This window comes from Pogona vitticeps, chromosome 4 (assembly GCF_051106095.1).
Source record: "Pogona vitticeps strain Pit_001003342236 chromosome 4, PviZW2.1, whole genome shotgun sequence".
NCBI classification, from domain to species: domain Eukaryota; kingdom Metazoa; phylum Chordata; class Lepidosauria; order Squamata; family Agamidae; genus Pogona; species Pogona vitticeps.
In genome coordinates, this window is record NC_135786.1 from 117,133,109 (window position 1) to 117,152,001 (window position 18,893).

The window sequence follows — 18,893 nt, forward strand, 5'->3', positions numbered from 1 at the left end:
TAGTTGTGTTCTCGTTTTCTTTTAACTGGCCATGCATAATATAAAGTTTGTGTTTGGCGATTACTTCTGAGTCTGTGGAACAGAGTGGTGTAAGAATTTGGGGATACAAGATTAAGTGTGGCAGAATTGTATACAGCAAGTGTGGGCAATGGTAGCCCTCCAGACCTTTTTGCTGTATAGCTCCCATTAGCCAGAGTCAGCATAGCCCATGGTGAGGCACTATGGAAATTGCCATCCATATCACCTGGAGGACCACTTTTGTCCAACCTATCTTGCATCTTATGAAAGCAATCAAAGCATTTGACTTTCCAGAGAGCAATATGCATATTAGATATTGTCTGCTGGTACCTTCCTCATGATTGTCTAGCACTGCCCATGCAATTTCCAGTCCAGGAAATTTTCTTCCTATGCAATGTCAGCTCTGTTTACACATGTTGATGTCCCACACATCACCACATCTACTTCATTACACTGTGTTGTACCAATATGATACCAAACCATTTGAGATCCTTCTATGAAAGAAAAAAAGGTAGTAACATGAAGAGAAGTTTGCCCCAAAGAAGCAAACAAATCAAAAGCAGGATCCTGTGTTGACTTTGGGGAGTAATCCACTGGGTGAAATGAAGATCTTGTTGAACATGTTATACATAGCCTCTCTAAGAGGAACCCTAGAAGGCATCAGTAGTAGAAGGTCCTGTGGAAGGAACAGAAAGAAATGTTTTCAGTTATGAGCAGAAGCTAAGAAGAACAGTTGCTGCCTCCTTTGCCTGCTCGGAAGCCAGGCCTGTTTGGGACCCAATACAGTTAAGTTTTGTATTTCTTTTAAGTCAAGTGTTCTTTGCTATTCCAGGAAGTGGGTAAGCAATGTCAGCCAAAAGCATTTGTGTGTAGTTTTGTTTCCAACATTCAGATTAACAGACCTACTAGTATCAGCAATTAAAAAGCTAGTATCAGTTGTTTATTCTGTGGAATAGGTAGTAGGAATTGAATCGTTCTATTCCAAAGCTAAAAACCCATTTCAACAATGGCGAGAGGGAGATGAAACACTTGCAGGGCTGAAAGTTTACCTGTCTCCCCTCCCCCCCTCCGTTCTTTTTCTTAAATCTCTACCTTAGTTCTGTCCTTGTGCTCTATGTTGCGATATGGCAAGATCTACATTCCGGTCATTATGGGGTCAATGTGTTTGGCTTTAATTGAAGTAGACTTCACCTGGAAGTATGATCTACTTTGGAGCCAATGAATTATTTCTGTTTTCCTGGATATGCAGACAGAGAAGCAGAGCAAGGCAGAGACTGTTTTATGTTTGCCTGTGCCGTGGGCATTGCCTGAGTGGCTGCTGCTGTCCTTGCTTTTTACTATTTTGGTATGTTATGTAGTTCTAGTAGTTTGTTGTTTCAACAGGAATGTCCTGTTTTCCCTTTCCTAAGAGTCTTAGATAAAGTTTATCATCTTATTACTTCACTTTAATCTCTCTGCCTTCAATTTTCCCCACAATCTATTGGTAAGACTCAGGCATCCTCTTGTGCAAGCTGTAAGGTGGATCCTTAAGGAGAGGATATAAATATAATATTTGGTCTACAGCCTCCAGAATTTTTGGTTAGAAGATTTTGGCAGTCCAAAAGCAATACTCCCCTCATCTGGTCTTTGGGAATCTGTAGTTGACCAAGTCAGGCTGCTTACTTTCAGTGGCATTTTTCCTTCCTGTAAACCATTTTCCTTTGATCCTGGGCTGCTTGTTCACCTGGGACACATGGAATCACCTGTAGGAATGATTAAGAAACAAGGAAGCAGCAGCAGGCAGTTGAAGCAGTGGCACTGCCAAGGGGGAAAAATGATGACTTCTGCAAATCTAAATATTTTTCAGGAGAAATTTCAAGCTGTTTTGGGTGCAGAACGGATTGGGTTACAAAGGGTATGTTGGGGGGGGGGAGGAGCAATGTGACATTTGGCATGCTGCTCTCATCCCAACAGCAAACAAGTTGTAGCCCGATCAACTATCAATTAAGTGCTTTCCTTGATTGTTGTTCTGTTTTCTCAATTCCCCACTCCCTGCTTCCCTTCTGTTCTTCTTCCCTCACTCTCACTCAGGGTCTGCAGCCAGGATACTGAGGGTGCTTTCTGTCAGCTAAACTGAGTGTGCCAAAATCAATCAATCAATAAATGCCTGCCCTACTGCTGGACCAGAATGGTGCACAATAACTCTTAAAGTGGAAGGATAGCTCAATCAAAATATAAGCGCAAGTGGATTTGGGCTTTTTTCCAAGCCAAACTTTGCCCTCAGGAATCCATAGACCATAGCCATATGCTAGTGTGGACAGATTCAAAAACTACGTATCTGGTAGAACCTAGTCTAAGCGTTCATTTCATAATGGCCACCATACCTTTCAGGCCCAAATAAAAGGATACCAGTGGGTGGTAGAAAGACTCTTCTGACAGCAATATTTAAATCAAAGAAGTGATTTCTTTAGATATTTCCTTTCTTGTTATGCTCTGCAGTTGAAATAACTCATGCGATTTTTGAGTCATACAAAAGCCTTTTTTTTTCTTGACAGTGAACAGGAAAGAGCATAATGTTGCAGAGTAGTTTAGACCCAGACAAATCATGTGCTGCAATCAGAGCATATTAAATAGAGGTTTTATTCCAGGCTCATTTGGAAAATGGTTAGGCCTTACTGTGGAGATATGCAGTGTCAGATCTTTTTGTTGTCCTGCTTCACTTTTCCAAATGGTCAGCAGACAGATGGTTCTCATGGGTATGGTTATTATCTCTTTTTTAAAGCTCACTTCTTCCTTCATGCTGTAAAGTTTTCATTCAATCAGTTTCCTCACTTTTTTAATGCTCTGTTCTATCTGTTAATAGCGACTAATACTACCTATTGCCCAAAGGAACTGTGAGCCTTAATTAAAAAGTTTGTAAAAGTAGTTGATGATGTCTGAATGAAAGATTGGACACAAGTGCCTACTAAACCCCTTGGGTGGTACATTTTTAGTTCTTACCCCAATGTTAAAGTGCGTTTCTTGATCCAATAAGACTTGCTATCTACGAACTGCAGGAAAAATAAACTAGTCTTAATACAGTATCTGTTTTTGAGAAGCTTTGAAAAGAAAGTTTTCTGTGATGGCTATGAATCTCGACTTACAAAAAGAGCCCATGATGACTAGGTGATCTTGGGAAAGGCATCTCCAATAGACAGAAGGAAACTTTCTGCTTAAGAGGTCTGTTTATCCAGCCCTTTTAAAAATTGGGTATAGTAGCCATATTTTGACACATATGGGTGATATAGTCTGCACTTCGAGCTTCATACCAGCACTCTCTCAGCTGGTTTGATTGTCTGTAATCTGCTCCCTCACAGATGGATGAGGAGGTGAACTGGGGATTTCTCATAGTAAAATCCAGCATACTGTGTCATAGCCACTGCATCAGAGTGACTTTCAATCATGCTGTCAATATTCTGTCTGAGGAAGTCACACAGCATCCTGAGAGACTCTTCCCATCCTGCTTATAACTTTTTTGAACTGTTACCGTCTGGCAGAAGATATAGAACAATTAAGACTCGGACCACACGTTTTCTAAATAGTTTTTATCCTAGAGCTATAATTGCAATTAATAATGAGCTTAAAGACCACCAGTAGTGAATAATTAGTTGGACTGTGTTACTTGGCCTGAGGTGTGAATGTTTGTATTTTTAGTGGGGGACTTCTAGTGGGTGGGGAGTGTTTGGGGAATGTTACATGTGTGCATGTGTCTGGTCTCTGGGTGTCTGTGAATTTTGTTGTATGGTATACTGTGTATATACTTACAATGACAATAAATTATATTATTGTTGTTGTTGTTGTTGTTGTTGTTGTTGTTGTTGTTGTTGTTGTTGTTGTTGTTGTTGTTGTTGTTGTTGTTGTTGTTATTATTATTATTATTATTATTATTATTATTATTATTATTATTATTATTATTATTATTATTAAAATTACTGTAGGAAGGTGTGGTGGCATTCCACATGTCACACCAAATGCTTTCAATAATGCCAATTTCAGATTATAAATTTCTCTGCAGCACATAAACCGAACTTTTCTCAGGAAAAGTGTTCTTGCTGAAAAGACTACTATTACACACCATTAATGTACATAGCTCTTGAAATAAAGGAGAGAGGAGTGTATGCAAAAACATTCAGTCTAACGTATGGCACTAAGAAGAGTCAGAAGGAAAGCTGGAACAAGAATAACTAGGGGTTAATGTGACTAAATTCAGTTTCATCGTTTTAATTTCTGTTCACAACTGTAGATACATTAAATTGCCACAGAATCATTACTATGAGCTGTGATTAGTCATTTACATAGGCAAGTCATAGTGTTAAATATTTATCTGTTAATTTTTTTTGTAGTTGAGAGTGAAGACTGAGAGTTTCAAGTAAAAACTAGCCAGTCTGCTCCAATATTAGTGTATTTGGTCATTAACTGGTATACATGTTGAGAAAATGGATAGTATTCTATTTAGCTTCAAAGTTCTAGAGGTTTTTTAAAATGTTTTTTAGAGTATAGTATATGTGAAATATTGTTGCTGTTATGTGCTGTCAAGTTGCCTCTGATTTATGGCAACTCTATGAATGAATGACCTTCAAAATGTCCTATCATTTACAGCCCTGCTCAGCTCTTGCAAACTCAAGATCATGTTTTCCTTTATGGAGTCATTTCATTGTTGGCATTCTCTTGTCCTGCTGCCTCCAACTTTTCCTAGCATTGTTTTTTCCTCCCTAGTGACTCTTCTCATGCCCAAAGTATAACAGTTTCAGTTTTGTCATTTTTGCTTCTAGAGAAAGTTCAGACTTTATTTCACCTAGGACCAACTTATTTGTCTTTCTCCTCCAGCACCATATTTTAAACTAATTGATCCCAACCTCCACTCACTTTTTTCATTGCCCAACTTTAACATTCATACACAGTAAAGAATATCGTGGTGTAGATACTGTTGGCCTTGGTCTCTACTCCTAACACATCTTAACATTTTATTATCTTTTCTAGGCGTGTGATCACACAAGACAAATGTTCCCTAATCATACCCCTGTTAGATTGTTGTAGAAATTTCCAGTCATGCAACATATGGCCATTTATTCAGCCAGTGGTGTAACTGTGGTTTATTTCCCACTCTCTGGGAGGCTTCTGTTATTTTGTTCTGACAATGTATCAAGATATTCCTTAGTGATATGACATGTGTACACAACCCCATCAATTATTTTCCAAAGGGAAAGGGAATGGCAGCTGCCATTCCTGCCTGGAACTGCCCTGCTATAATTAAAAAAAAAAATAATTGCAGCTGGTATGTTGATATATAGGTAAACCTATGTTAATAGCCAGGTGTGCCAGGGTATTGGTAGGTGTTGCATCACTCCACCTCCTGTCTGGCAAACAACAGAGCCCTGGATGAGAGTGCCTGGTCCTTTGAAGTCAATGCAGTGCTTCCAGAGGCACCAGCACCGTAGTTGTACTGAATCATGTCGTGTATGTATGTATGTATGTATGTATGTATGTATGTATGTATGTATGTATGTATGTATGTATGTATGTATGTATGTATGTATGTACAGTGGTGCCTTGCACAATGGGCGCCTCGTAGAGCGATGAATTCGCTCTACGAGGCCGTTTTTGCGATCGCAAATGCGATCGCAAAACGGTGCCCGTATAGGCGGGAAATCACAGAACGAAGGGCGGTAAGCTGCTCGCTTACTGACCTTCGCTTTGTGACCTGCCGATCAGCTGTTCCGCGGCTTCAAAATGGCCGCTGGAACAGCAGAAAGGGGCCGGGGTGCAGCGTTTTCACACCCTTGGTAAGCAAGGGGAGCGCGCGAAAACGCTGCGGAAGCCTCGAAATGGCTGCGCGCAACCATTTCGGGGCTTCCGGCAGCGTTTTCGCGCGCTCCCCTTGCTTACCAAGGGCGTGAAAACGCTGCGCTCCGGCCCCTTTCGGCTGTTCCAGCGGCCATTTTGGACCCGCCGGACAGCTGATGGCAGCCATTTTGGCGCCCTCGTTGTGCGAAGGGAGGGCGTGAAAATGGCTGTCGGCCCCTGGGAAACATCGCACAACGGTGAGTATTCTATGGCATTGGAACGCATTAAATGCTGTTTAATGCGTTCCAATGCCTTTTTGTGTTCCGTAGTGTGATGTTTCCCACAGCGAAGGTTAATCCGGAATGGATTAACCTCGCTGTGCGGGGCACCACTGTCTGTCTGTCTGTCTGTCTGTCTGTCTGTCTGTCTGTCTGTCTGTCTGTCTGTCTGTATGTATGTATGTATGTATGTATGTATGTATGTATGTATGTATGTCCCCTTCATGGATTGCTGCCTTGTTGTGGCGAAGGGGCTTGAGTAACTCAGAGAAGCTATGGGCTATGCTGTGCAGGGACACCCAAGACGGACAGGACATAGTGGAGAGTTTCGACTAAACCCAATCCACCTGGAGTAGGAAATGGTAATGCCACTCCAGTATCTTTGCCAAGAACGCCCCATGATCAGAAACAAAAGGCTAAAAGATATGACGCTGGAAGATGGGCCCCTCAGGTCAAAAGGCATCCAACATGCTACTGAGGAAGAGCGGAAGACAAGTACAAGTAGCTCCAGAGCTAATGAAGTGGTTGTCCCAAAGCCGAAAGGACGCTCAGCTGTGGATGTGCCTGGAAGTGAAAGGAAAGTCAGATGCTGCAAAGAAAAACACTGCATAAGAACTTGGAATGTAAGATCTATGAACCTCAGGAACCTGGAGGTGGTCAAACAGGAGATGGCAAGAATAAACATTGACATCCTGGGCATCAGTGAACTAAAATGGACAGGAATGGGCAAATTCAACTCAAATGATTATCATATCTACTATTGTGGACAAGAATCCCGTAGAAGGAATGGAGTAGCCTTCATAGTCAACAAAAGAGTGGGAAAAGCTGTAATGGGATACAATCTCAAAAATGATAGAATGATGTCAATACGAATCCAAGGCAGACCTTTCAACATCACAATAATCCAAGTTTATGCACCAACCAGCATTGCTGAGGAGACTGAAATTGAACAATTTTATGAAGATTTACAACACCTTCTAGAACTGACACCAAAGAAAGATGTTCTTCTCATTCTAGGGGACTGGAATGCTAAAGTAGGGAGCCAAGAGATAAAAGGAACAACAGGGAAGTTTGGCCTTGGAGTTCAGAACAAAGCAGGGCAAAGGCTAATAGAGTTTTGTCAAGAGAACAAGCTGGTCATCACAAACACTCTTTTCCAACAACACAAGAGGCGACTCTATACATGGAAATCACCAGATGGGCAATATTGAAATCAGATTGATTATATTCTCCGCAGCCAAAGATGGAGAAGCTCTATATAGTCAGCAAAAACAAGACCTGGAGCTGACTGATCATCAGCTTCTCATAGCAAAATTCAAGCTTAAACTGAAGAGAGTAGGAAAAACCACTGGGCTACTCAGGTATAATCTAAACCAAATCCCTTATGAATACAATAAAGAACAGATCTAAGGCACTCGATTTGGTGGGCAGAGTGCCTGAAGAACTTTGGATAGAGGCTCGTAACATTGTACAGGAGGCAGCAACAAAAACCATCCCAAAGAAAAGGAAATGCAAGAAAGCAAAGTGGCTGTCCAACAAGGCTTTACAAATAGCAGAGAGGAGAAGGGAAACAAAATGCAGGGGAGATAGGGAAAGCTACAGAAAATTGAATGCAGACTTCCAAAGAATAGCAAGGAGAGACAAGAGGGCCTTCTTAAATGAACAATGCAAAGAAATAGAGGAAAATAACAGAAAAGGAGAAACCAGAGATCTGTTCAGGAAAATTGGAGATATTAGAGGAACATTTTGTGCAAAGATGAACATGATAAAGGACAAAAATGGTAGGGACCTAACAGAAGCAGAAGACATCAAGAAGAGGTGGCAAGAATACACAGAGGAATTATATCAGAAAGATTTGGATATCCCGGACAACCCAGACAATGTAGTTGCTGATCTTGAGCCAGAAATCCTGGAGAGTGAAGTCAAGTGGGCCTTAGAAAGCCTGGCTAACAACAAGACCAATGGAGGTGATGGCATTCCAGTTGAACTATTTAAAATCTTGAAAGATGATGCTGTTAAGGTGCTACATTCAATATGCCAGCAAGTTTGGAAAACTCAACAATAGCCAGAGGACTGGAAAAGATCAGTCTACATCCCAGTCCCAAAGAAGGGCAGTGCCAAAGAATGCTCCAACTACCATACAATTGCATTCATTTCACACGCTAGCAAGGTTATGCTCAAAATCCTACAAGGTAGGCTTCAACAGTATGTGGACCGAGAACTCCCAGAAGTACAAGCTGGATTCTGAAGAGGCAGAGGAACTAGAGACCAAATTGCAAACATGCGCTGGATTATAGAGAAAGCCAGAGAGTTCCAGAAAAATATCTACTTCATCTTCATTGACTATGCAAAAGCCTTTGACTGTGTGGACCACAAGAAACTATGACAAGTCCTTAAAGAAATGGAAGTGCCTGACCACCTTGTCTATCTCCTGAGAAATCTATATGTGGGACAGGAAGCAACAGTTAGAACTGGATATGGAAGAACTGATTGGTTCAAAATTGGGAAAGGAGTACGACAAGGCTGTATATCGTATATTGTCCCCCGGCTTTTTAAATTATATGCAGAATACATCATGCGGAATGCTGGACTGGAGGAATCCCATACCGGAATTAAGATTGCCAGAAGAAATAGCAACAACCTCCGATATGCAGATGATACCACTCTGATGGCAGAAAGTGAGGAGGAATTAAAGAACCTTGTAATGAGGGTGAAAGAGAAGAGTGCAAAAAACGGCCTGAAACTCAACATCAAAAAAACTAAGATCATGGCCACTCATCCCATCACCAATTGTCAAATAGAAGGGGAAGATATGGAGGCAGTGACAGATTTTACTTTCTTGGGCTCCATGATCACTGCAGATGGAGACAGCAGCCACGAAATTAAAAGACGCCTGCTTCTTGGGAGGAAGGCGATGAAAAACCTTGACAGCATCTTAAAAAGCAGAGACATCACCTTGCCAACAAAAGCCCGAATAGTCAAAGCTATGGTTTTTCGTGTTGTGATGTATGGATGTGAGAGCTGGATCATAAAGAAAGCTGACTGCCAAAGAATTGATGCTTTTGAATTATGGTGTTGGAAGAGGCTCTTGAGAGTCCCCTGGACTGCAAGGAGAACAAACCTATCCATTGTAAAGGAAATCGACCCTGAGTGCTCACTGGAAGGACAGATCCTGAAGCTGAGGCTCCAGTAGTTTGGCCATCTCATGAGAAGAGAAGACTCCTTGGAAAAGACCTTGATGTTAGGAAAGTGTGACGGCAAGAGGAGAAGGGGACGACAGAGGATGAGATGGCTGGACAGTGTCCGCGAAGCAACCAACATGAAATTGACACAACTACGGGAGGAAGTAGAAGATAGGAGGGCCTGGCGTGCTCTGGTCCATGGGGTCATGATGAGTCGGACATGACTAAACGAGTAAACGACAACGATGACGACAATGTATGTATGTATGTATGTATGTATGTATGTATGTATGTATGTATGTATGTATGTATGTATGTATGTATGTATGTATGTATGTATGTGTGTGTGTGTGTATGTATGTATGTATGTATGTATGTGTGTGTGTGTGTGTGTGTGTATGCGTGTATGCGTGTATGCGTGTATGCGTGTATGCGTGTGTGTGTACACACACATACACACACACACACACACACACACACACCATAATTCAGTACAACAGAGGTATGGGAAATATAATGAGAAGTGGGGAAACATTTGCCTTGTGTTACTGCAGCCTAGTTCTTTCATTGCTGCCCTTCTGATTCTTTGTCTTCTGATTTCTTGGATGTAGCCTTCATTTGGAATGATGATTAAACCAAAGTATACAAAATCTTTGTTTAAATTTCTTCTTTGTCAACTTTAAAATTATATAGCACTGCAGTCATGATTTTTGTATTCTCAGTGTTCAAAAGTAATTCTACTTTTGCACTTTCTTCTTTCACCTTCATCAGGAGTTGTCTCAAGTCAATGCTGCTTTCTGCCAGTAATATAGTGACATCTGCATGTCTTAAATTATTGATATTTCTTTTGGAGTGTTGTTTGCAACCTCACATGCAATCTATAGTTTCTGTGACTAGGAGAGAATTTTCTGGGCTGGGATTGATTGTCTATCTACCCAACACTAACCAATTGTTCCTTCCAGTGTATGAATTCAAAGAGAGCTCTGCCTTTCTGCTGAGTTTCTTTTTCCTGTTTTTCTTCAGTTGGTGACAGTTGTTTGCTGTTGATCTATTCAGTTGATTGCTAAATATGTGTGCAGCAAAGAAAACAGCATACAGAAGTCTGTAATTTCAAGCAATTATAAGTAAAGAAATGTTTTTATTCTTTCTTCCTCAAATATCTCAGAGTGAGTTACTGAGACTTCAAGTGCCAGTTAATGAGAATGGGGTGGACTCTGGAGAAGCCATTCTCCTCTGTGAGTCTGTTCTACTATGTGTCAAAGGAAATTTTACCAGAAATTCAAAATTCTGCAACTGTTTCTTCCACTGATTTTAACTCCTCCTTTTTCCAGTCCAATTCAGCTTTCATACAATATGTTCTGCATGCATTGGAACATGTAGGGAGATAATATATACCCTTGTCTGACATCATTGGCTAAGGAAAACTGATCTGTCTATCCATATTCTGTCCTAACGGTACTTCTTGTTGACAATATAGGTTACACATAAGAATAGTCAAGTGCTGAGGCACCCCCGTTTCTTTTAGAGCAAGCCAAGATAAAGCATAGGCTCATCTTCTGAAACTCTTTGGTATTCTCCAGTAGCCAAAGTATATTTACAATATGATCACTAGAACTTCTCGCTTTTCAGAATTCAGCTTGAGCATCAGGGATTTCTAGCTCCATATCAGAAGTTGAAAAACCATAAGCAGTACTTGACTTGCATGGGAGATTAATTCTATGGTTCTGTAGTTACTGTACTTGGCATCTCTTTTCCTGTGGACTCATATATATATTGGAACATGAAACATAAAGAAGTATAAAGTTTTTCAAGTTTGAAGAACAGAAATCCAGAATAATTTCCTTGTCAGTGATCCTTCCATTAACTTTTGATCTTTGATAACTAAGATGTCCTGCTTCTCAGGCTGCACACACTGGAACAACTAGTGTGCAGAAGACATAAGTGTACCTTGTGTGATATTGAGGCTCCCCATTGTGTTTATGAAAGCCTGCTTATTTTTATTACAGGTCCAATGATGGCTGATGTAGTTTTGTATGTGCTATCAAGTCAGAGCTAACATATAGTAACCCTAAAGGGCTTTCAAGGTAAATGAGATATTTAAGGAGTGTTTTTATGAGTTCCACTCCCCCCAACGAGTTTCCATTGCTGAATGGGGATCTGAACCATATTCTCCTAAGTCCTAGTCTGTCACTCTATCCACTACACCATGCTGAAAATCCGGTTCTACCCTCCTTTAAAAAACAGTTTCTGGGAAAAAGAGTGGCCTTGGCAGTCAGATGAGAGATATGGAAGTTAAACAAACAAACAAACAAACAAACAAACAAATAAAAAATAAATGATGTGTGCATTTTTGAGGGTGCAAAAAATACTAAGTTCAGGACTTAAAATGTAAAAAAAAAGTGTTTAGCATATTTGTGACAGTGAGACTAGAGCCTGTGCACACAGTAGTGTATCATCATCTCTTTCTGAGGGCAGTCTCTGAGTCTTAGTCTACATACTTTATTTATTTAGCTTTTTTAAAAAGCATATATTGTTTTCTTGGAAGCCTGGAATTGTTTGTTTTAAGAAAGACTAAAACAAATGTGGAAGACTAGAAACAAGAAAAAACTATTTAAAACCACAATGAATATGTACAATCTCCATGATGGCAGAAAGCTAGTGAAAGAATCAAAGCACAATTGAGAAATATGTGATCCTCAACCTGTATCTGACTCTCAGGAGCCAAAATATGTCATCCCAATTCCCCCAAATTTGGAGGGGGGGGGAACCTGGGAAATTATGTCAAAAAGTTCCCTCATGCTTCTAGGAAATGGTTGGCAATTTTGCCATATTGCAGAGCCCCCAACACCTCTGAGGTATCCCATGCTCCAAAACAACTTACTTTCCCCAAATAATAATAATAATAAAATAATTGGCCACTGATTGAACGAACAATAGGTACAAAGGAGATTTTTTTTATTTAGAACCTGATTTTTGTAAGAAATATTTTTGAGCTTGGAGTCGTAGGAGCAGATGTGGTTTTTCAAGCTTCAGTGATGCCCATCTTCTTGCAGTGCTAGCTTTCTACTTGTAGGGAGGATAATCCAAAGAAACATCACTGTATTTTGTACACGGCCTATCCATAGACTGAAACATTATAGTCCATTATTTAATTTCCACTTACTGTGTTACATCTGCATGTGTAGATCTACTTTTAACTCATTGTGTTGAATTAGGACTTGAAAGGCCAGGGTTCAAATCCCCCATGAAGTTGACTGGTTGATTTGGGCCATTACACACTCCTCCTGTACATCTTCATGGTATTTTTATGAGGATAAATGGAGAGGAGGAGAGGCAAGACATAAATCTAGCAAATGTGTAATTAATGAATTAATTCCAGCTTTCCCTGTGTGTGTGAGATAGAGAGGAAGGTAAATAGATTGCTCAGAAGTCAGATATACTCTCCAAACTGAACACATGCTCAGCCTAGGACAAAAATCCAATTCTGGTATCCATCCAAGATTTCCTTGTTTCAGTGCCTGATTTAAAAAGGAGAGGAGGGAGTTTAAAATAATTGGGAGTTTTAAAACATTTGCTAATCTAGTGCTAAGCATTGATAATATCTGTAAGTAAATCTCAGTCTATGTTCTATCCATCTTTACATTAATCTTACTCTCTGGAGTGCTTACTATAAAGGACTGATGGCCCATGTGCCCATGTGGTTTTCGCTTCTCCACTCCATTTTCCTTTCTTCCTCTGTCTATCCCTAATATTCCATGTCTCTCCTAGTTTTAGTAAACTACTTATATTGCTGTACTTTCTCTCTCTCTCTCTCTCTCTCTCTCTCTCTCTCTCTCTCACACACACACACACACACACACACACACACACACACACACACACACACACACACACACACACACACACACACACACACACACACACACACACACACACACACACACACACACACACACACACATTTCCATGACTGAGCAGCATTCGAGTCCAAGTCTCCTGAGAGTTAGTTTGTCACTCTACTACAGGGGTCAGGGAACTTTTTTACCTTTTACCCCCCCAAAAAAATTTATATATGCCGACATTACCCCCTTAATTCGAAAGGAAGGAAATCATACATTATTTGAATTAAAATATTATCGAATCTACACAGGCTGTGTACCAAACTAGCAGGATGCACCACATTTGATAAAGATGTGCACTATTTTTGCTGGAACACATTGCACTCCAGCCATGGTGTGGTATAGGGAGTAGTAAGGTGTCCAACGTGCCTAGCAAGTTGCATTAAATTTTTGCTAGCTTGCAGAGGATTTAATCATCATCAGTGGCTCCCAGAGTGGTCCTAGCAATGACATGCTTGCTAGAGACAGCCAACGCAGAATTGGGGGGTGGACTTTCCTTACCACTTTAATCATTCTATGTGTGGTGTGCAAAAAGGAACAAACCAGGCTAAAGGTCATGTCATACACCCTGGTGCCACAGCCCAATATCAAAGGACCAGTGTGCTTTTTTTTAATCATCATCAATGGAAAACTCAACAGTGGCCAGAGGGTTGGAAAAGATCAGTCTACATCCCTGTCCCAAAGAAGGGAAGTGCCAAAGAATGCTCCAACTACCATACAATTGCACTCATTTCACACGCTAGCAAGGTTATGCTCAAAATCCTACAAGGTAGGCTTCAGCAGTATGTGGACCGAGAACTCCCAGAAGTACAAGCTAGATTTCGAAGGGGCAGAAGAACTAGAGACCAAATTGCTAACATGTGCTGGATTATGGAGAAAGCCAGAGAGTTCCAGAAAAACATCTACTTCTGCTTCATTAACTATGCAAAAGCATGGCAGAAAGTGAGGACTTAAAGAACCTCTTAATGAGGGTGAAAGAGGAGAACGCAAAAAATGGTCTGAAGCTGAACATTAAAAAAAAAACTAAGTTCATGGCCACTGGCCCCATCACCTCCTGGAAAATAGAAGGGGAAGATATGGAGGTAGTGACAGATTTTACTTTCTTGGGCTCCATGATCTCTGCAGAGGGTGACAGCAGCCACGAAATTCAAAGATGCCTGCTTCTTGGAAGGAAAGCAATGATAAACCCAGACAGCACCTTAAAAAGCCACCCTTCCCCCCCGCCTTAATTCAGTTTCTCTTTTGCTTGACTGCCTGTTTATTTTCAGTTTTGAGTCAGTCTCTCTCTCTCTCTCTCTCTCTCTCACACACACACACACACACATACACACAGATACACACACACACTCCATTTCCTCCCTCCCACCATTTTCTACAATTACATACATTTAAATAAGCCTGATGAAGTCCTCGGTCTCTCGCACCTTTCTTTCTTCCCTCCTTCCCTTGCTTGCTCCTTTCCCGCCTTCTGCTTGCTCGCATTCATTTCCGGAGGAAGCAGTCATTCAGAAGCCCCAGATTGATTGATTGCCCGGGGCTAATCCCCACCTGTAACCAATTAGGGAGGCTTATCTCTCCGATCTCTAACAGAACGGAGCATTTAGAAGTGCCCTGCTGCAATGAAGGAAGTAACAGAGAGAGGTGCTTACAATTTGAGGTTTGGCTGCAGAGGGTGGGGGTGGGAAGGAGGGAGGTGGGTAGCACTCTGCTCATTACCCTAGGATTTTCACTTTTACCCCATTTGGGGTAATTTGCCCCTGTTTCCCGACCTATGCTCTACTACATCATACCAAGTACAGTACAGTGGTGCCTCGCTTAACGAGCGCTCCGGTTAACGATGAATCCGCATAGCAATTTGGTTTTTGCGATCGCAAAAGTGATCGCATTGTGATGATTTAAATGGTAAAAAATCACTTTGCGATGATTGGTAAGCTGTTTCGCTTACCAATTTTCGCATAGCAATGTTTTTAGAACAGCTGATCGGCGGTTCCAAAATGGCCGCCGGGTAAATAAAATGGCCGCCCTCTGTGTTTTTGCCTGGATTCCTTGCTTACCGGGCAGCGAAAATGGTGGCCGTATGGAGGATTTTCGCTTTAAGGTGAGTTTTTTGCCCATAGGAATGCATTAAACGGGTTTTAATGCATTCCTATGGGTTTTTTTCCCCGCATAGCGACAAATCCGTATAGCGACGATTTTTGCTGCACGGATTATCGTCGCTATGCGAGGCACCACTGTATCTACTAACAACCTATATAGCACCTTTAAAATTGTTCAAAACAAGGCAGATACTGAGTACACAATAGAAGCAGCCTCCTATGTAAGACCCAACGCCTCGTGCAAGAATCCATGCTCTCCTAATTCTTCCACATGTCCAGAGAGTGTAGTACACATTTGTATCTGTCACATCACATCCTCACGCACGGCTAGCTGCCTGTCATGGCTTTTCTCTCCCAACCTGAACCTCCTCTCGAGATGGTCCATCACTAATTGATGCCTTTCTTTTCCTTTGCTCTTTTCTCCCTCCTCCTTTCCCCCTGCCTTTTTAATAAACTTCTTGCCCTCTATCTGTCTATGCCACCTCTCAGAATAAAACCATCAGCACTTCTGTAGTTGGGAAGACAGAAGAAAGCATCAAATATTGAACAGGTTCAGCAAGGTGGACCTGCATCAATTCAGAGATGTGTAGCTTAACTCAGTCACTGCAGGATTTGAATGCTCATTGCTCTGTCAGACATGAAGCTGCCCACTTAAACCTACTGTACAAGGAAACTTTATCAGAGCAGTAACTCTTTCTTTTTCTCCTTAAAGATATGTTTGAAAATTCAGTTTTGGCAGACAAAACAAACAGGTTTGTTTGTTTGTTTGTTTGATTGATTGTTTATAATTTTTTACCCCACATTTCTCCTTAAAAAGGATCCAAGGTGCTTAGATGCTTTACATCAGTGGTCTCCAACCTTTTTCGGTCTGTGGACCGGCTAGGGAAGGCGGGGCACACCCGCACTCATGCGCATGTGCAAACGGCGGCTTGGCATTTGTACAGATGTGCTGGAGCACACGCACAGGTGCAAACGGGCTGTGCGGGGGTAAGTGGGGGTGGGGCGGGAGGTCCAGTATGGCTCAGGCCACAGACCAGCACCGGGCCATGGACTGGAGGTTGGGGACTTCTGCTTTACCTCATAAAAATGTAATATTAGAAGCTATAAAAATTAAGTATATAAGTACAAAAAAGAGCAAACAAATACCATACTAAAATGGTAAACAAAACACATTCAAAGTAGTAAGATGTGACAATCCATTTTAAAATCCCACTCAGGATGGGGCCAGCCTGGCCTCCTATGGGATGTAGTGCCAAAGCCTGTGAACAGCAACTGAGAAGGCCTTCTCCTGTGTCCCCATCAAAGTACCTGTGAAGGTGGGGGAATGAGAGAAAAGCCTCTCCTGATAATCTTAACACCTGAGCAGGCTCATAATGGGTCCCGGATATAGATTGGGTCCAAGTTGTTTAGGGCTTTATAGGTTAGAACCAGCATTTTCATTTGTGTCTGGAAATGGATCAGCAGCCAGTGGAGCTGCCATAACAGTGGGGTTATGTGGTCCTTGTAACCAGCCCCAGTTAGCAAGGTTGCTTGTTTTGGACCTGCTGAAGTTTCCTGACATTGTCCATAGGCAGCTCCGTGTGGAGAGCGTTACAGTAATGCAGCTGGGATGTAACTAAAGCATCTGTCACTGTGTGGCACCTTTGAGACTCCCACATTAATTGCACTCTGAACATCTGTGAAATACATCCAGTTTCTTCAGACAGATGGAGTATAATATTTAGGCCCCAAATTCATATAAAGAGTATACATGGTGTTGGTGACAAAAGCCCCAGTCAGTTCTTCTGACATCTGCAATCTTCAATCCAGTGGTAGGGAGACATTTTTAGAACCAAGATTATATATAAGGAAGCAGATTCATCAAATACATCTGGCTAGTACTCAAATGAGAGTTTGATTAGTATATTCTCCCATCTTCTCTTGTATCTCTGTTCACAAGTCCATCATATTTCTTCCATCTAACGATGCCATGTTATTGACAAGCATTTATACATGTGAGATTGAATATTGTCCCCTCAAGGGAGATGTAAGGAAGATTGTGGGTGATCACGGAACAAAGGAAGGCTAATTGCCTTAGAACAAAAGAGTCGACAGCACAGATGTCCGAGCCAGAGGAGCCTACGGGCAATGCCTTGAGAGCTCTTTTATTTACTTATCATGATTACATATTATATTGTTAGAATTCAGATAGGATACTGTGACATTTACCACATGGCCCCTGCTTGTTTCACCAAACAAAAAAGAGCTCACACTCTTTTTCCTACTGCCACCAGTGGATTTCCTTTATCTACAATGTAAAAGACTTTAGTCAGACACTTGTCTTGTTACTGCCAACAGAACTTATTTATTGAAGTGTATTAAATTAAATCAGAATCACAGATGTTCTTTATTCAGTGCATACAATCAAATCATTAAAATATTATATGTCTTCCCACATACAGTGGACCCTTGACTTACAGACGGCTTGACTTACAGACTTTTTGAGTTACAGACTTCTCTGGCTGCAAAATTTAGGTTTGACTTACAGCCTGAGAATTGACTTACAGACCAGAAAAAAACCAAAATGGAACAAAAATGGCCTGTTACGGGATTAATTGGTTTTCAATGCACTGTAGGTCAATGGAGACTTGACTTACAGACTTTTTGACTTGAGAACTGCCTTCCAATACGGATTAAGTTCTCAAGTCAAGACCCCACTGTACTCGATCGCCACCTGCTCTATCTATTGACCTTGACCAGCTTATCTCTATTAGTATATTTTCTCACTATCTCCCTGACTGTCTATCTCTATCACTCTGTAACTTCTATCTCCTCTCTCTGCCAAACCTTCTTATATCCGCTGACTCCGTCCCTCCACTCCTCTCATAGGCTCATGCAAATGAGATCCTGAATATGAGTGACAGGAGTGACTTGGGGCAATCGTCATATACCTCCCCCCTAAGAAACATATGTTTCATGGGGAAAACGTTATAGTTTACCCTTATGAACAACAAAATATGCAGGGAACAATACATTCAAAACAACATCACAATAACATGCTAAATATTAAATCATGTATCATATTTTACCGTTTTACACATTACATTTACCATATACAGTATCTATACATACCTTATACAGTGGTGCCTCGCTTGACAAGGATAATCCATTCCAGCTAAATCGCTGTAGAGCGAAATCCTCATCAAGCGAAATAAAAAAGCCTATTGAAATGTATTGAAAACTGGTTCAGTGTGTTCCAATGGGCAAAATACCTCAGCGTCCAGCGAAGATCCTCCATAGGGTGGCCATTTTCCAGTGCCTGTAATGCGAGGAATCCATCCTAAAGCACAGAAGGGAGCCATTTTGAACAGCCAGTGGCCATTTTGAAACCTGACGATCAGCTGTTTTGATTGTCGTAATGGGAAGAATTGGTTCCCAAAGCAGGGAACCGATCGTTGGGAAGCGGATTTTGCCCATTAAAACATCGTTTCGTGATTGCAAAAGTGATCGCAAAAACCTCATCGTCAAGTGGATTCGTCGTTTAATGAGGTAATCATTAAGCGAGGCACCACTGTATTAGATTTCTCTCGATTACCATGTTTAGCAGATCAAACTTATTAATTTAAACATTTAAAACAA

The 18,893-nt window shown here is 41.2% G+C and overlaps 1 protein-coding gene and 1 long non-coding RNA gene across 3 annotated transcripts in view; one reads left to right on the plus strand and one right to left on the minus strand.

Moving 5' to 3' along the window:
- Window positions 1-14,761, minus strand: part of LOC144588873 (uncharacterized) — a 550,407-nt gene extending 535,646 nt beyond the window's left edge. Inside the window, exon 1 of the long non-coding RNA XR_013544615.1 lies at window positions 14,604-14,761. This is a non-coding gene — a long non-coding RNA (uncharacterized LOC144588873). The remainder of the gene's footprint in view (window positions 1-14,603) is intronic.
- The window catches only part of LOC110077047 (protein FAM163A), a 166,065-nt gene that overhangs the window by 28,154 nt on the left and 119,018 nt on the right, over window positions 1-18,893 (plus strand). The window lies entirely within an intron of this gene.